General features: G+C 44.8%; 1 protein-coding gene across 16 annotated transcripts in view; it reads left to right on the top strand.

Annotated features, from left to right (window-relative positions):
• Positions 1 to 18,393, top strand: part of TNC (tenascin C) — a 96,361-nt gene that overhangs the window by 16,584 nt on the left and 61,384 nt on the right. The gene's annotated exons all lie outside the window — the stretch shown is intronic.

Here is an 18,393-nt window from a genome sequence, read left to right as displayed (position 1 = left end):
GGTGATCCCTGGTTCTTGTGTTATGTGAAGGAGTAAATCATTATTCCCTCTTCTCTTTCTCCACACCATGAGCTTTACCCGTATAGCAGAGAGTTCCACTGTACCAGAGGAGCAGAGCTGTCCACCCTGGTCTTTATCTTGGCGCATTAGATATGCTGGACTCTGGCTATTGAGCATCTTGAAGATAAGGACTGATACCTTGAACTTCTCTGTGGTGGATGGGCCATCTCCTACCTAGGAACTCTTGGTGATTCCTTCATCCTCTCCCCTTACTGGATTACATCTTCTGAACCGATTTCAGTACTGTCAAACCCCTAGCATTCAAAAATCGCAAGTTGTCTCTCCCTCCTTTCCCTGGCCCCTCCAGTCCCCCAATCGTGAGATTGGCTTAAATCAGGAGAATTTTTTTTTAAGTAGTTTTTTTGTCTTCTGGCTTTTGAGCCACTGGTATTCATGTTTTTAAGCTTTTCTTCTATAGCCATGAGGGTTGGAACTTACTTTTCTGTTTAAATGAAAGCTGAGATGTCCACATAACCACATGGCTCCAGGAGCTGGGGCTCTGAGAAAACTCCGGATGTTATGAGAGACACAATAAAATTGTGGATTGACAACACTGTTTTGAATCTGTCAGTGCTCCGTTATGATTGAGCTGGGCCTTTCCCTCAAATAAGACAAGTGGTAATGGCAAAGTACAGTAGCACAGTGTGGTGACAGCAAAGTGACACGGAGAGATCATGTGGTGTCTATAACTCTGTAGTAGATTGATCACCGCCAGGCACTAGTTTTACATGGAGCTCCTGGTAAGCTACTCACTTCCTAATGAGGTGCTCTGATACCACAGTGATGAGGACAGGAAAAACCCATAAATTAATACAGCAGCTAGGCAAGTGAACTCTGTTTTTCCAATAAAGACCAAGACTAACAGCAAATTACTGATGGGAAGTGGTACAATTCTACTAGGCACAGCTGTTTAACAGCAGGTGTTTTACAACTTCCCTGCGTCTTTGTCCTGAATCCTTTTAAGAAAAATATAGTAAAACAACTACTTTCTGCACTGCTTGGGACTCTGATGCTGTTAGACCTCATTAGCTAAGCACGGCTGGACCTGAGTAAAGACTTAGACATTACTCCTTGGAGGAAAAGCTAGATGTTGGAGGAAGTGCTGATAGCAATTCAGTATGGTTCTCTCTTCCCTCTTAATGAGCCACGTTCCCAGCCTGGTGTGAAAGTGCTGCTGAAAAAGCCATCTGAGATGGATGTCACAGTGTTTCAATTACAGCAGGGTACAGATTTTCGTGTGAAAAAATTTGGGGGGGGGGATTCAGATTTGGCAACACCAAAACATTTTTCAAATTTGTGCTGCTTTTGCCAAATTGCTTAGGGAAAACCAAACAGTGCTGAAAATTTCAAAACATTCCGATGTTTTTGGTTTTAAAAATGACTTTTTATTTCAAAAGTTCCTTTGATTGTTGTTTTAAAAATTCCAAAAATATTTTAAATGCTTGGAATTGAATATTTCATTTGAGCCAAACCTTTTTTATTTTTTTTCCAATTTGCTGAAGTGTTTGGAAATATTCATTTTCAAAAACAATATTTTTTGACTTCAGAACTGAAAAATCCTTTATTCACCCAGTTCTCGCTCCAATCCGAGAGGAGAGGCGTTAACCTTAGTGTGCAGGTCAAAGTACAAATTGGGCAAATTGCAGTTGATCTACCCAGGAGCGCCGCCAGCTTTTTTGCCGCCCTAGGCTGCGGAAGGTCCTGCCCCTGAAATGCCACCCTCGACAGAGGCGGTGGAAGGTCCCGCCCCCGAAATGCCGCCCCCGACAGAGGCGGCGGAAGGTCCTGCCCCTGAAATGACGACGACGACCAGAGTGGCCAAAGATCTGGCCGCCGTGGTCGCCGCCCCCCAAATGTTAGCGCCCTAGGTCACCTAATGGGTTGCGCCAGCCCTAGATCTACCTCAAAAAACCCCCAAATCCTTAGTTTGAATTCGGATTCCACGAGTGCAGACGGAATGCTGTGTCCAACCCCGAGGTGACCTCATTTCAGTGGTGGTGTGGAATGACTCCTGTAAAGTATATACAATTCGGAAAGGGCAGATCTTCAGGCTGGAATGTGCTCTATAAATGTGTATCATGATCTGCTGCAGTGATGGGCACTATAGAAACCCCTAAAATAGATTAGGATTTTGAGCATTGCTGATCGTCTGTGAACAATGCAACCCTTTCTTGTGTCCCCTTCCCCGGCTGATTGCTCTTTGCCTACGTTGAATAAAATAACGCCAAAGAAAAGCCAATGTATTTATTCGCTTCTTCCTGAGACTTTTTAAAAAGACCCTGCTTTTGTGAGTGGAATCAAATGCTTGATAACAGACAAAGCGTTGCTAACTAGCGCGGAGGCACAAAGAAGCCCCTTCAGAGGAGCACATGACCTCATCGACAGGATTACTTGATTACATGAACTCAGACTTGGTTGCTCACCTAAAATTAATGGTAGGCTTGCTTTGCAAGGAAACTCATTCATCCCCTCTCTCCCCAATCCTCCCCAGCAGGGAAAAGGCTTTACCAATGTCTTCCCAGCGTGCTGAGATTAAACATGTATGGAAATGCAAAACACAAGGCAGATCTCCCTAGTTAGATTCCCTGCCACGCATTCACAGGCTTCTTGATGGACCTTCGCTTACAGCCACTGCCCTCGCTGGAGGGACTGAGGACCAGCGGCAGTTCCTAGAGCACGTTAGGCCTTGACTTTGTTGGTTGTCGCGGGTGCTTGGATATTGAAACCTCAGGCTCAGTGCCTCTGTGGATTCTTGGGGGAGTGCACACAGCAGCAGCAGCTATCCTTTTACCAGGGTGCAGCATGTGCTCCTCCCACACGCACAGGGAGAGAAGAGAAGCCAGGGTCCCGCCTGACTGCCTACATGGGCTGCTGTCAGCACTAGTGTCCCCTGGCTCTTGTACAATGTGGCTGAGATTTTTTGGAAGGCGCAGCCTAGGGGATTTGGATGCTAACAGAGTATTTGAATGGCCCAGGGGCTTTGCAAATCCCAGCCGCTGGGTATGAGGATCCAGATTTTGCTTGAGACTTGGGCAGGAGTGAGAGAGGTATGGAGCACCGAGCTGCTAGGCTAGAACCTTGACTGTACAAGGCTAGAAAATCCATAGAACCTTGACTGTACAAGTGTGTCATTAAGAATAGGGACAAAGGGCTTTTACAGTAATTGAACATACCTCAGTGCTTAGACAGAAACTGCACAATGAAGTGGCGTGGCAACAGCCCCACCGTGTTGCGAGCTGGAGGCATATTTGGGGTAAGCCGGTCTCTACACTGGAAAGCAATGGATCTGCCATCTTCTGTTAATGAAGTAACACAGACTGAGACACATCATTTATTTCGCTCTAATTATACACCATTAACAATGCATTACATGAGAGATCAAACACAAAGTCATGAGCTAATTCTGAATTATGGAGGCACGTCCGTTAAGGATTATCTCTATTTATCCAGAGCTTAATTAATTGTCTATAATTCCAGTGGCATCAGAGAGAAGTTATTAGAAGCTTGCTCATTTCTGTGTTTAGCCATCCGCATTGTGCCCCATTACTAAACATAACTGTTACATAATGCCAGGTCAGATGCTTCTTCACATAAACATTAGATGCAAAACAATCTTATGGGTCTGATGCAAGCCAAGAGCAGGCTGGAGAGTCAAGGATACATCTAAAGCTCTTCTCCTGGGCCTGATCAACTCAATGGAAGTCTTTGATGGATGTTGCCTTGGGCAGCTAATGCACGTTGTTGCGATAAAGGACTCTGCAGGTCCCTGCTCTGTCAACTTTCCTATTGGTTTCAGTGATCGTGTGAGTTGATAAGTTACAACAAATCAAGACATGCCTGTGAATTTCTTTTAGGGGGAAGGTGAGTTCCAAAAACCTTAGGGGCTAAAGTGTAGCTTTAAACAACAGTCCTCCATAGGGGGCACTGCAGAGTCACACAAGCCAGCTGCCACTCCAAGAGGCTATGTCTGATGGACTCCAGCTGGGCAGTAGGTGTACATCCTTTGGAAGAGTGCGACATCCATTCCACTGCATCTGCTGGCTGGTGCAAATTGGGGCTGGGGGCCACAGTTTCCACCCTCTCTCTCCTCTCCCCAGCTCTGAGGAAACTAGGGCTGCTATAGGCACGAGACAAGAATGTTCCTTGTGCTCCCTGATCACAAGGATTGGGAGTGTGCCCAGCAAGTGTCTCCTTGCATGTATCCTCTCTACTCTGTGCTCACCTGGGCAAGAGCGGGCAAGAAAGACCTGAGATTTAATTAGGAAACTTAGCTCCCCAAATTCGGTCCTCTCAGGATCAGAGACAGTTCCTGATGGATGAGTCCAGACGGGCCAGAATTCTACAGTCCGTGTCAAAGAGCAAAGGCCGTGATAGTTCAGATGATTTGAACTATGAAGGGGAGACAGTGCTGCTGCTCTTGGGGTTTTCATATATAAGCACGTTCACAGACCATGGATTATCACCCATACGGAGTCTGGATTCCCTCATGCTCTGGACGCCACATGACAGCTGCTATCCTTAAGGCTGCAAAGGACAGGCAAGGATTAATATCCGGCAAACTACAGACTCCGTATGGGCTCTTTCTGGTGTTCATGCTGGCAGAATGCTACTCCTCGATCAGCCAGAGCTGTTGGAAAGGGGAAGGAAACCCCTCTCAGCATCCCCCACTCTTTGTGGAGTAGATCTGTGTCCCTCCAATATTCTGGCACTGGGGGCATTGTGGTGGATGCAGAATAGTATTCAAACCAAGATCTCCCACATGGCAGCATGAAGCCCTACCGCTACGCTAATCTCAATTTAATAATGTTAAACACAGATCTGTTGTTTAATTTCCTCCAAGAGCGTCCAGATTCTGGAATGGCTCCAAAGGAAGCATTCCAGCCTATTCTATAAATAATTACGCAGGCAAGGCTTTAACAAGAGTATCTTATACCCAGCAATCCTAACCATTGTGGTAGTCAATTTCAGTGTTGAAAGAACTATCAGAGTCTATATTTTCCAAAGACATCTCATCTGCCCTCTGCACCACTGTTCTTGTCTTCTGTATTAGCTACCTATTTAGATGGCGTATCCTAAATATGAACAACCCTTTTGTCACTACCCGTAGTAACTCCAAGGCACATTGTTAGTTTACTTTGTATTACAGTAGCACCTAGTGGCCAGGGTCGGCTCCAGGCACCAGCCGACCAAGCACGTGCTTGGGGCGGCACCTTGTAAGGGGTGGCCAATCTTGCGGTGGCGGGTGGCACTCAGGGTTTGTTTGTTGTTTTTGTTTTTGGTTCGGTGGAGCGGTGCTCGAGGTTTTTTACTGTTGTTTTTGTTTCGGCGGTGCTCGGGGGGGGGTGTTTCGGCAGCGTGGCTCTGGGGGGATGTTTCAGTGGCACGGCGCTCTGGGGGGGTGTTTCAGCGGCGTGGTGCTCGGGGGGGGTGTTTCGGCGGGGCAGCACGGCGCTCGGGGGGGTGTTTCAGCAGCGCGGCGCTCAGGGGGGTGTTTCGGCGTGGCGTGGCGCTCAGATGGGGGGGGTGTTACGGCGGGACGGCGCTCTTTTTTTTTTTTTTTTTTTTGCTTGGGGCGGCAAAAAAGTTAGAGCCGGCCCTGCTAGTGGCTTCTCAATTAAGATCAAGGTCCAATTGTGCTAGGGGCTGTACATACGTACAGTAAGAGACAGTCCCTGACCCAAACAGCTTCATTCGTATTGTGCAGACCGGGAACTGGGCCATGGAGATTGAACATTTCAGAGGGTGCTAGGAAGTTTGGCAACCGACTCTACTTCATTTTCAATGGGATTTGGGTGCCTAACTCCTGTAAGCTCCTTTGAAAATCCCAGCCTAACTGACTTGCCCAAGGATATGCCAGAAATCGGGAAGTAATCCACATTTCCTGAGTCCCAGTTTAGTGCCTTATCCCCAAAACCCAACCTTCCTCTGAATTCATTGAAATTGATGGACTGCTAAGATGTCAGACTGAATTTACTTGGGATGCCCATCAGCAGTCATGGAGTCCCAAAGAAGCATGCACTAAAAGCCTTTATGAAATCTATTTATTGCACATTTTCTGCCGTCATTTTTTCCCAACTGTATCTTGGCCAGTTAGCTTTATTTTCTATTTAAGTTGCAAGCAATTGCTCATCAAATCTAATATTTTATAGATTTGAATATGATTTCTGTGCTGTTGATGTTGGAAAAAAACCCATGTCTAATCCGCAAACTGCCTCTATTGAAAAAATTCCAAACCGAATGTTTAATTTGGAAACATATGTTCTCTGTCTGGGATCTTGAATGACAAGGGTAAGCCTAGGATGCGTTTCTATAGTTGAGAGTACAAACCTCCTGAAAACAGTGGCTTAGAATGCAATAATAGATTCTAGTTTTAGAAATGGCTGTTGTACTACAGTAGATTTGGTCTCCCGGGGGGGATCCGGGTGTGCTTTATCACTCAGAATTTACTACAGTTTCTTTCACATTGTTTACGGATGCTGGCTTTAGTTTTTTCTTTCCCTTCATGGTAATGTCATGCTGATGCCTTTGTAACACAAGACTCTTCTAAATTCAAAATTGTACACAAAGCAATTAATTTAAACTCCTTCCAAAACACCCTTGGCAAAATTTTCTCCGCATGCTGCTTTTCATCCAAGATGGGAGGGCTGGAGGCGAATATTGATCTTAATGGTTTAATTCCAGGATGATACACAGTAGGAGCTGTAAAGCAGAAACCGTACAGCTATTCCCTTGTTGAAATCGCAAGAAATTGCTCAAGGGAAAAGAAAAGGGCCGAGACCTATATGAAAAAAAAGTGATCGGTAGAACAAGAACAAACATAAGTGAGAGGAATGATTTTTCCAAAGCCAGTGGCTACCAAATGAGATAAAGTGTAAAAACCCAAGCTGATAAATAGGGGGGAGATTTTTAGCTGCAGAAAGAGCAGCTAACTGCTCAACTCCCATAGGAAACCGGTGCTGTGTGCTTAAAGCCTTCTGTGCCTTTTGCGTTAGTAGAGGTAGATGAATAGAATCCAGTGGTGGAGGGCTGGGAGAATAAATACAGCCCAGTGCGAGGAAGGACAAATATTATCCAGTGCTTGGAGTTTAGGAGCTTAATCCCCAGGTCCAGCTGAGCTGCGCTTAGAACAAGACCCCAGGCAGTTGATGGGTCAAAAAAGAGTTTGTTTGCTACTATTATATTGCTACTCTCTGACCTGCAGGCTGTGTTTGGACCCTGGGAGCAATAAACATAAACACCAGGGCCTATTTATAGACCCCTTTCCCCCCCCCCCAGCTTCCTTTGTTTATCTTAAGTGCACTAGCACAGTGTTTCTCAACATTTTTGATACTGGGGCAGGGTTGCTGCCTTCCTAAACTGTGTCAGGGAGATCTCTGGGACCAGTGCCGGCCCCGGGACTGGTGGTTGAGAAACTCTGCCAACGTAGGAGGTCCTCGAAGTCATTTTGGAAGGAATGGGGATTCCATAATTTCACCACCACCGTTCATGGTGCATGCATTTTTGCACATAAAACCCCTTCCTTTGCTGCACAAAAATTAATCCCAACGTGAGGGTGCAAATCATTTTCCATTCTGTCCATGGAAAACGGACAAGATCTGGGAGTTGTTAAGGAGGACCTTGGTAAACGTGACCATGTGGGTCAGTAACAGCTGTGCCAAAGCGAGATGAAACACAGATGACTGCAGGATATAGCCAAAGCCCTTCATTGTAGACATTTATCCACATCAAACAAAAGCCTCAATTTGTCCTTCAAATAAGAGCTATTTAAGCTGTAAAGGCAGGAACATGAAAATGAGGGTATAGAACTTTGGCTTGCTACTAAGAGGTTCTGAGTGCCACTGGTAGGAGGCTGAGACCTCAGATGCAAGACAGAAAGGGTGAGCTTGTGTTTTAATGTACTGGAGTAAGACTGAAGACACCTGGGTCTATTTCCAGCTTTGTCAGAGACTTATATTGCCCTGGGTAATTCACTTAGGGCATTTCTACACTGCCCCGCAGTTTGGAGTTACTACCGGGATGTGAACTGCAGCGTGCATCGAAGTGCTGCGCTCTAACTCCTCCATGTGGATGCTGTGGGCAAAAACTTAAATGTCCCGAGTTCACACTAATAGTCCTGTTTGTAGAGGACTATATCGGTGCGAACTCAGGACCTTTAAGTTTTTATACCTGCAGTATCCACACTGGGGAGATACAGCACAGCTCTTTGGTGCATGCTGTAGTTCACACCCCCAGAGTCCAAACTGCAGGGCAGTGTAGACTTGCCCTAGGCCTCTGTGTGCCTCAGTTTTCCATCTTTCAAATGGGAGTAATACTACTTTCCTTGTCCATTGTGACGGCAAGCTCTTTGGAACAGGGAAGTGTCTCTCCCATGGGGTCTCTGGGCATCATTGAAATATTCTAGTAATAATAACAGGAATTAAGGGCCCACATACCCTTGCAGTTTCAGCCCTCCATCCCTTTAGTTAAATGAATGAATTTTTCATCCATTCTTATTTTTTTCCCAACTGCTTTCTTCATGTTCCTGTGTCTTTGTCCCATGTTAGTGCCTGGGGCAAGCTGAGAGCTATGTTTCTTGGACTTAGCACCTCATACTTGCTTGTGTAACCAGGAAGATGCAAGGCCAAGCTTTTCTTGCATCCTGTCTGATGCAGCTGGATCCCTTGTGTGCCACTTCATGAAAATCACCTCCTACGGCAATGCTTTTTGACTCCTTACCCCACAAATGGGTCACCACATCTGAGAGAGTGTTGGCTGATTTGGGGCTTAATCCAAGATGACACTTGATAACATAATGGTACATGACGTGACTTGCCTAAACTGGGAAAATGTAATATCCTCCCAACTGACTGCTGCCTGCATTTCAATGTGACAGTGCCTGATGTGGTGTTCTGATAAGCAGAAAACTGGAGGGTGTTCTCGCCCTCTTTTTCATTCCGTATGGATTTCTCTTCAAAGTAAGAACCGTTCAGCAAATGTATTTCTTACACTGAATTTCTAGAGATGGATTCAACCTATACATTTGGAGCTGAGTTTTGAGAGCTTCAGATCTGGCCTTTCGCTTCCTGTCCATTAGAAGGAAGGGGGCTATTGAATCTGGATCCGTAATCTTGGATTCTTTGGATCTGGGATTTCCATTCAGGTTTCTCTCTCTTTTATTTGCAAATAGTGGACCAAATACTTCTCTAGAGAAGAACTCAAACTATCTAGATCCAAAGCATGAGTCTATTGCTTGATCTAAAGAACTAGGCCCATCAGGTTGTAGGCAGTGGAAAACCAAAGCTTTTTGTGTGGTCCAGTTGCTGTACAGAGAACAAAGAACTACCCTGGGTTAAATATAGGTTAAGAACATAAGAACGGCCATACTGGGTCAGACCAAAGGTCCATCTAGCCCAGTATCCTGTCTTCCAACAGTGACCAATGTCAGGTGCTTCAGAGGGAATAAACAGAACAGATAATCCTCAAGTGATCCATTCCCTGTTGCACGTTCCCAGCTTCTGGCAAACAGAGACTACGGCCACCATCCCTGCTCATCCTGGCTAATAGCCATTGATAGACCTTGTGATGGGTTGTCCCCCTTTAAAGTGCTACCTGATGTCCTGGGGTTTCACAGAGCCCCTTCTGCTCCACCACCCTGGATTCCCTCTCCCGCTTTTGCTGAATTAGGCTCTCTGGCCTCTTGCAGCACACACACACACAGATAGGGCCACACCCAACAGCAGACACAGACTGAAGTCAGCTCTGTGTGAGAGGATTCACCCAGCACTCACAGTCTCACCCCTTTTGGGGGATAAACCCTAAATAATACTGTCTTGTGCTGTATACAAAGATCTGCACAGCACAAGCTCATAAAAATTTGCCCTCTCCTTCAATGTGAAGAGAGATATGCACAACTTCTCCCCCCTATTAGAAATTGCACAAACTGAGTTTGATAATAAACAAAACAAATTTATTTAATGATAAAAGGCAGATTTTAAGGGACAGCAAACAGAACAAAGCAGATTACTGAATAAATACAACAAAACACACATACTAAGCTTAAGATCTTAAAGAGAGTGGTTTCAAGAAGTAATTTCTTACCCTAAATGTTATTTTAGGTAAGTTGCAGAGTTTCAGTAGCTTAGAGTTCCAGTTATTTTTTCTTACAGACTGGACCCCTGTCTCAGTCTGGACTCACCCTTGCCTTTCCCTTCAGGTTTGTTTCTTTGTCCCTTCAGGTACTTTCAGCAGTCCTTCTTCTTGGGTAGGCAATGGAGGAGAGTCCAGATCAACTCCCTCCCCAGCCCTTAAAAGGATTTACCTAAGGCGGGAATCCTTTGTTTGATCCCCATCCCCCTACAGAGGAAAAGTACCAGCAGTGTCCAAGATGGTATTTTGTATCAGGTGACAGGACCGCCTGACCTGGTAGTGTCAAAGCTATGTCCCAGGATGCCTTTGATGAAGGAGAGAGATTAGTATCTTCACAGTTTTATTGTTCCCTCCTAGTGGCTCATCAAGGCTGTAATGGCCCGTTGTCTGGTGTGTCTCCTGCAAATACACACGCAGTTGTAAAATATATCTTAGGCCATATTCATATCATAACCATATTTCTATGAAGAATATGAGGTGTAACATCACAGACCGATCTCTCACACTGTTGCTTTCCCTTTTTCCTCTCTGGATTCTGGAAATTCAACCCAGTGTAAGAGTTTTCCATAGGGTAGAAGGACTAATTACTGAATATTCTAAATAGCTCAGCAGGCAGACCCAGCGCGCCGGGGACCGCTACCAGCCTCACACTGTCCACGGGCTGTACCTCTTAACGGTTTCACGCCCTCTTGAGTTCAAGAAGGCGTGAAACCATTAAAAGGTACAGCCCATGGACGGTGTGAGGCTGGTAGCGGCCCCCGGCGTGCCGGGCCTGGGTGGTCTTGGAGTCGGGTTGCTTGGGAATGCAGCCCAAAGCTGGTGGTAAACTCCATCTAAGGCTAAATACTGGCACAAGACCGATAGTCAACAAGTACCGTAAGGGAAAGTTGAAAAGAACTTTGAAGTGAGAGTTCAAGAGGGCATGAAACCGTTAAGAGGTACAGCCTGTGGACGGTGTGAGGACGGTAGCGGCCCCTGGCGCACTGAGATTGGGTGGTCTTGGAGTCAGGTTGCTTGGGAATGCAGCCCAAAGCTGGTGGTAAACTCCATCTAAGGCTAAATACTGGCACGAGACCGATAGTCAACAAGTATCGTAAGGGAAAGTTGAAAAGAACTCAGCAGCCAGAGATTCCCAGTGAGAACGTTGGGAGCTGCTGGGGGCTGAGCTATGTGGAAAACATGACTGCACACAGTTTCACTACATCCTTATGGTCCATAACTCACGAAGGCCTGGTCTACACTGGGGGGATCTATCTAAGTTACGCAACTTCAGCTACGTGAATAACGTAGCTGAAGTTGACATACTTAGATCGACTTACCGTGGTGTCTTCACTATGGTGAGTCGACTCTGCCTGTGCCTCTCGCCGAGCTGGAGTACAGGAGTCGACAGGAGAGCGCTCGGGGATCTATTTATCGCATCTAGACTAGACACGATAAATCGATCCCCGCTGGATCGATCACTGCCCGCCTATCCGGCCAGTAGTGAAGACATATACCCTAAGACTTTCTGAAGTGGCTTGAGTCATCCTTCTTAAAACCCTTCCCCTTCAGAACAAGTCAGATGTCAGCCAAAGGAAAAGATGCAATGATTTTGCATTGATGGTCCCCTCGTACTCTTGGGAGGCAGCAGCATAGAGACAGTCAAGGGCTGTTGTTACAAATGGTCATTTAAGCTCCCTGGAGTGATTTCATTTAGTCTGTTTTGCACGGAGAGTTTCCCACTGAGTGCTTTGCCCGTTTGGCATCTCAGATGGAAAGAGACAGCATTTTTCTAGGCTCGAATGTACAGCAGCAGCGAGGAGATATGATTAGCTCAGAACTGTTCACTTGTTGCCCGGCTGCTTCAAAAGCCTCAATCCCCACAGCATCTTACTTTCTTTAAAATGTTTCAAAATCCTCTACTCCCTGGCCTAGCTGTGCTTGAGAAGATGATGCAAGTTCAAGGGCCCTGGCACAGCGGAGGCATTAGCAGATTTCCTTTAGATGGATTGATGCTTTTGAAGCTCTTCCTTCTGAAAATCCACCCTGGCAGCCGCTTGTCAGTTGCTAATCCTTGGGAATGAGGTCACTCGCACTGCATTAGAAAGTGCCCGAGCTTTACCATTTCCTCAAGTCCCCAAAGGGAAAATATCCCAGCGCAAGGCAATTCCTAGTATGAGTCTTCTGTGCCTGTTTGGTGGAAAGAGACAGAGAGACAAGGACGCCACAAAACAGGGGCAGCTGGCCATTTCTGTGCACCCCAATCCTTGGGGTAACTGGGGGCCAAATTAGCCCCTGGTGCAAGTTTGAGAAGCCCTGAGTCCTGATAACCCTCACAGGGCTGCTATGGAGTCAGTGGTTAGCCGAGTACAAAGTGCACCATTTTATGCTTCCTAGGCCAGTGGGTGCCACAGAATATGTGTAACCAGCTGTAGGCCATCTGAGGATCTAGCCCAATATTTTCACTCTAGATTTTAACAAAACGTGCAAAATATAAAATACGTTGACACTATTTGTTCCCATCCTCTCAGGATGGTGAAAGTGTCTGCACGGATCTAAATGTGCGTGTGCACATCTGTGAATTTAATTTCCATATTGTGACATACGGCAGGTGTCTGAAGAAATCGTCTCAGGTTTTGCCTTCTTCAGTACAGGCGCCGCAGAGAGATTTGCCTCACCACTGCTATCTGCCTTGATTAAAACCACACAATGTTGTTGTTTGCCTATTTATATCGCCATGTGTCCAGACATCATCTGATGGTCCTGCTGCTCCTTCTGAATTTACAAAATGAACTGAAAGATACGCTAGAATTACGAGCTATGAGACCATACATTTCTCTTCACACCTGGTAGTTTCCAACAAATTTATTTTTTGGAAAATATTAATAGATTGCGTTTCCTTAGCAGCCACTGGGAGTCAGGACTCCTGGGTTCTGCAATCACTGTAAATATGGTTTTCCATTTTCTCTTTAAAAAAGTAGGTTTTATATGTTAAAGTGAAAAAAAATCAGTTTTCAACAACCAAAAAATACGATGTTTTGAGATCCTCAGAGGTAAGGTGCTGCTATGTAAAAGAAAAGTGCAATTTTTCTTGGTATTATGGAGAGTCCATCTCCCTTCCATCATATTATTATTATTATTTATTATTCATTGATGGCGATCAATATTTTATGGAGTGTTTCTTTAGAAATTTCCCCCATTTCTTTTCTCATAATCATCAAATGTCAACAAGCTATTCTTTCATGAGAAGTACACTTATTTCCTTCTGAACCCTATCAATAGTAATTCTGAGTCAGCCAGAAGAGTTAGTTTGAAACTGATGCAGGCTTCTTCATCCTCCACCAGAGGCTAACTCTTCTGCCTCTACAGTGCTTCATTGCCTCAGCTGGTCCAGTAGCACGTTAATAGTTGCTTTAGTGTTCCCTCTGCCTAAGTTAAAAACGAGGACTCTGGTCATGGCCTCTGCTCTGTATTCTGAATGCCTGGCTGCAATTCACTTAATTCCTTAAGCATATGTCCAAGGCTCTAACAGTGTGATGTTGAGACTATAGCTTAGCTGTTGTAACTTCTGGGTCCGGTTACTGTCGCACTTAATCTTAGGGCTTCCTTGAAAAACAAAACGGTCTGCAGTGACTCTCTACCATCTTCTGTACAATGCTACTGCCACGGCAACTCTATTGTTAAATCTTTATGCAATATCTTCAGCCTACCAGTAGAGAGCGTCTGAAATAGAGGATTGTGTTTTAACTCCTCCCGCATCCTCAATCCTGGTGGCTTAGTTGTCAGTCATGGACATTAGGAGTAACATTTTCCAAAGCTCCTTCGGTTTAGGAATTTAAGTCAATGAGAATTAGTCTCTAAGTCACTTAGGTGGTTTTGGAAATTTGACCCCAGGCCAGGAAAATCTGACTCAGTATGAAGTAAAGAGAATGGCTTTGATCAGTTAAGCAGTGTTGTCAGCTTTGCGAGCAATGGGCTGGATTGAGCACTGAAGTCAGTAGAGTAACATAGTGTCAGAGGAGAATCAGTCCCACTGTGTGTTTATCTGACATTAGTCTTTGACTTAGGCTGGGTGCTATAAGCCAATGCCTGTTTGTCAAGCTATTCCAAGATCTCTAAACAGGCATATCCATCCTAACCAGAGGCTGAATTACTGGTTCAGGTTTATTCATACCTAACCCTAAAGAGCACGTCTCTAAGAAGATGGTCTGGTTAGATAATATTCTGCCTTGTATTTCCTATGCCATATATTTTTCTTCCCTTTCCCTCTCCCCAAGCAATTGTTTTAGGCTCAAATCCTGGTCCTTACACGTCACATTTGTTCCCTGAAGAAATCCTCAGTTACATCAATGGGATTTCTGTATGCAGAACAACTGTAGACATTAGAGGCCATTAGTCTAGCCCACAGTGTAGACCACAAAAGAGAATTATGCCTAGAATGCATTTTGTATTGTGGTGGCTATTTTTCATGATTATACTATATGTTAGCTGAATGAAGTCTGCAGCAAAGTACACAGACTAGTGAAGAATGGAAAGAAAGGGAAAAGAAAAATAACCCTGCAATCCAGATGGGATTATTTTCCCAATCAGAAACAAAATGTTTGTCGTATTTCATTACATTTTAGCTAAGAAGCCTAAATATTATCTTTAATAAAAACATGTAAAAATGCAAACTGCATTCCTGGTGGTTGTTGGGTTTTTCTCCCCCCCCCAGATGTACTGTGTCTATAGCTAAACTAACGAGTGACAAAAATAATACACTTAGAATATTTCTAACAGTTGGTTCTGCTAGATCAAGGGCTTGATTGCCAACCTGTACTCATAAGATTCAGGGTACGGCTACACTGCAGTCACCAGGTGTAACTGCAACTCGAGTAGACCTACTCAAGCGGAGACAGCAAGTGGAGACAGAAAGACAGATGAGGGAGCATAAAGAAACAATGGGGTCAACCCACCAGCTACCTAATCATTGTCAAGTATCAGAGGGGTAGCCGTGTTAGTCTGGATCTGTAAAAAGCAACAAAGAGTCCTGTGGCACCTTATAGACTAACAGACACATTGGAGCACAAGTTTTCGTGGGTGAATACGTCTGACGAAGTGGGTATTCACCCATGAAAGCTTATGCTCCAATACGTCTGTTAGTCTATAAGGTGCCACAGGCCTCTTTGTCCCTAATCATTGTCGAGTTTTTTTTGTCGGCATTAGGGCAGGATTGAGCACTTGATGAATAAGGGCTGTTGCATCTGGACCCTCTTTTGCAAACTCTTGCAAGCTTTATAACCTGCCGTACATTAAAACATCTCAACCCTTGAGGTCTATAGAGAGAATATTTAGGAGATATCTACATTGGATTACATGTCTGTAACTTTTGGATGCTGACTTGCATAGCAACAAGAAATATCATAGAAGGGATTGAGGGGGGCAAACAAAGACCAAATGATGCAGATTGCCATGCCTTACATCTTTCCCTTTTTAAATGTCTGCTCGTGGGTGGTCACTAATGGCTAGAACTGTTGGGTAAACATGCTTGAAGGGTGGGAGTTGCAGGGAGGAGTCTTGCCTTTGTTGTTCCAGCCAAAAAATAGATAATTGATGAAGTAGTGTATGGAAGTTGCCTGGTAGATTAGGAAAGATCTCAGATCCAAGTGGGGAACTGGGCTCCCCAAGCCAGATCCTTGTCAGATCAGACAAGAAACACCTGATCTGAATCAGCCAAGATACACTGGAATCCTGCACTCTGCTTCAAAGCACAACCACTATGACTCAGGCAGAGTGGAGTGTTTCTTCCAGACCACCCCCGAAGAATGTCAAAAAGATGTCAGTAGGGATGACGTCTTCCAGTGTCATCCCCTAGCTGAGAGGCTTAACTGATTGGGTCTGACACACCTCCAATAAATCTACATATGATCTTGCAACTCTTCAGTGGTGGAGTGACAGTGGCCCACTAAGGAAATAGGTTTTACAGTTTTCAGCCACATTCCAAAGACACAATTAATACTGTCACAGAGCCATATTCAACTCCCATTGAGGTCAATGGGCGTTGGACTGAATCCATATTCCTTTAGGCTGGGATTTTGCAAGAGGCCTAAGGGAGTTAGGTGCTCAAACCTTTTGAAATCTGTTAGGAGCTGTATGCCTAACTTTTCAGATGTCTTCTGACTAACCTTAAACTCACTAGAATTAGGATGACATTATAGGGGTATAATATTGCCCGGTGAGTATTGTTTACTATTTTGGAACATGCATGGGAGCAAGTAGAGGAACATAAGGAACTGGGTTATTTGCTGTGATTAGGGGCCTGTTATATTAGTTTGAGGCCTTGTGGGAGTAATTTTACTAAAGGCTCGATTTCAGCTCTACTCACAGCAAGCTTAATAACCCAGTTACTTATGTCCATCTACTTGCCCCCATGCGTGTTCTAAACTAATGAGTAATGCACACAGGTCAATATTATATCCCTATAATGTCATCTTCATTCTAGTGAGCTGAAGGTTAGTCAGAAGGCATCAGGAAAGGTTGTAGCTCAACATGCCTAAGACCCCTTTCTATATCCCAGCCTTCACTCTGTTGTTGATCCTTTCACCAGCCAGTTCCTAAATGTAGCTAGGTTTTTGTCCATCAGTAGCTTGTTGTCAATTTGGACAATAATTTTGCTTATACACTGGGTAAGGCATGGCTAATGTCTGACATTGACATCTCCCAAGAAACTCCAAACACCTACCGGTAACTTGTGAGACAATCAAGGTCTCGAGGTAAAATACATAGCGTGCCTGGGAACTCAGCTTCATCATTTGTAAGACACTTTGAGATCCTCAAGTGGGAACTGCCGTGTAAGTCAGGAAAGGACTTAAGCACCTACTTCAATCCTGACTTCACTGGAATTCAAGCACAGGTATGAAGTAAGCCTGTTTCTAAGTACTATCCTGAGTAGGGATACTTCCATGACTCAGAGCCCCATTTACGGATGGGCTTAGGTCACAAATTGAGATGCAGATTTGGATCTGAACTTCACCAACCATTGGGAGCGTCTGGCTCAGGACTACCTCTATTATTATTAACCTGGTGACTTTTTCCGGCACAGAACTGGGTTTAAACACTTTTGAACAAACAGGGAAAGTGCTGGAGATGATTCAAAGCTGAATGGTTTACTAGACAGAGAGCAAGATGCGGTTGCACCTTGTCTGGTTCTGATTTATTTCCTAATAAAAAAGATATAACGCTCACTCTGTGGGAGCTCTGCTTTCTCTATGCAGAAAATGGGCCTGGATAAAGGAGGCTGGGGTATTCTTGTCCTCCTGTTATAAAAGCGGGTGGAATTGCATGGGGAAACAAAATTGATCTATACACTATGGGAGGCGAAGGGCCATGAAAGCTGGTTACCCAGCTGATACCTATTGCCATCAGAACCTTGGGTATCAGAGTCTTTATTGATGTTTGAGCAATTACCAACACAAAGAAAGAGAGGCCACATCCAGTCAGAAGCCAACAACTGATCTATCCATTTAACAAGACTTTTTCTGGGAGTAGAAAGCAACACAAAAATTAAGGTATTTATTAGGGAGTGATTGCATAGCCTGCCTACAAGCCTACTTGAGTATGTTGGCCTGAGGGAAGAAGGGCTAATTCTGAATGGAAGAAGATTGGGGGGGAAGGGGGCAGGTTTTTTTTTTTTTTTTATCTGCTCTCCAGTTCAGCCCACTTGAAATTCACATCAACATTTTTTTTCCCAATTAAAAAAAAAATGACATGCAAGAAGGGCTGTTCTGGCCCAGCCAGGTGGCTGTGGCTAAAAGTAGGTACTTTATGGATAGCTGATGAAAGATCAGACATTGGAAAATGGTGCCTGGTGAAAGGAGTCACCTGTTGCTGAAAAGACCTGTTCACACCTGTGTCAATGTGAAGCTTTGTCTTGCTCTTGAAGGGCTCAGGTGTATCAAAGGGGTTTTGTTTTTTTTCTTTCTCCCTGTTACCATCCTTATTCCCCAGCACACCTGTCTGGTGTCCTACCCTTCAGAAAGATTGATGTAGCTCAACACAGTGCAATATACCTGCTACACTTGAACTAATATCTATTTCTCCCGGTCGATACGATGGGCTGGATCCTTAGCAGATGTAAATCAGTGTGGCTGTGAAGAAGAGATCAAAGTCCATACGCTTGACTCTTCTTCTGAGTACACATTTACTTCACTGCCGTAAGCAAATTCCTTTGGTGGGGGAGGGGGGTTTCTA

Source organism: Chrysemys picta, chromosome 18, assembly GCF_011386835.1.
Source record: "Chrysemys picta bellii isolate R12L10 chromosome 18, ASM1138683v2, whole genome shotgun sequence".
Lineage (NCBI taxonomy): Eukaryota > Metazoa > Chordata > Testudines > Emydidae > Chrysemys > Chrysemys picta.
The sequence above is the reverse complement of the archived record's forward strand: the minus strand, read 5'-3'. Positions and strand labels throughout refer to the sequence as shown.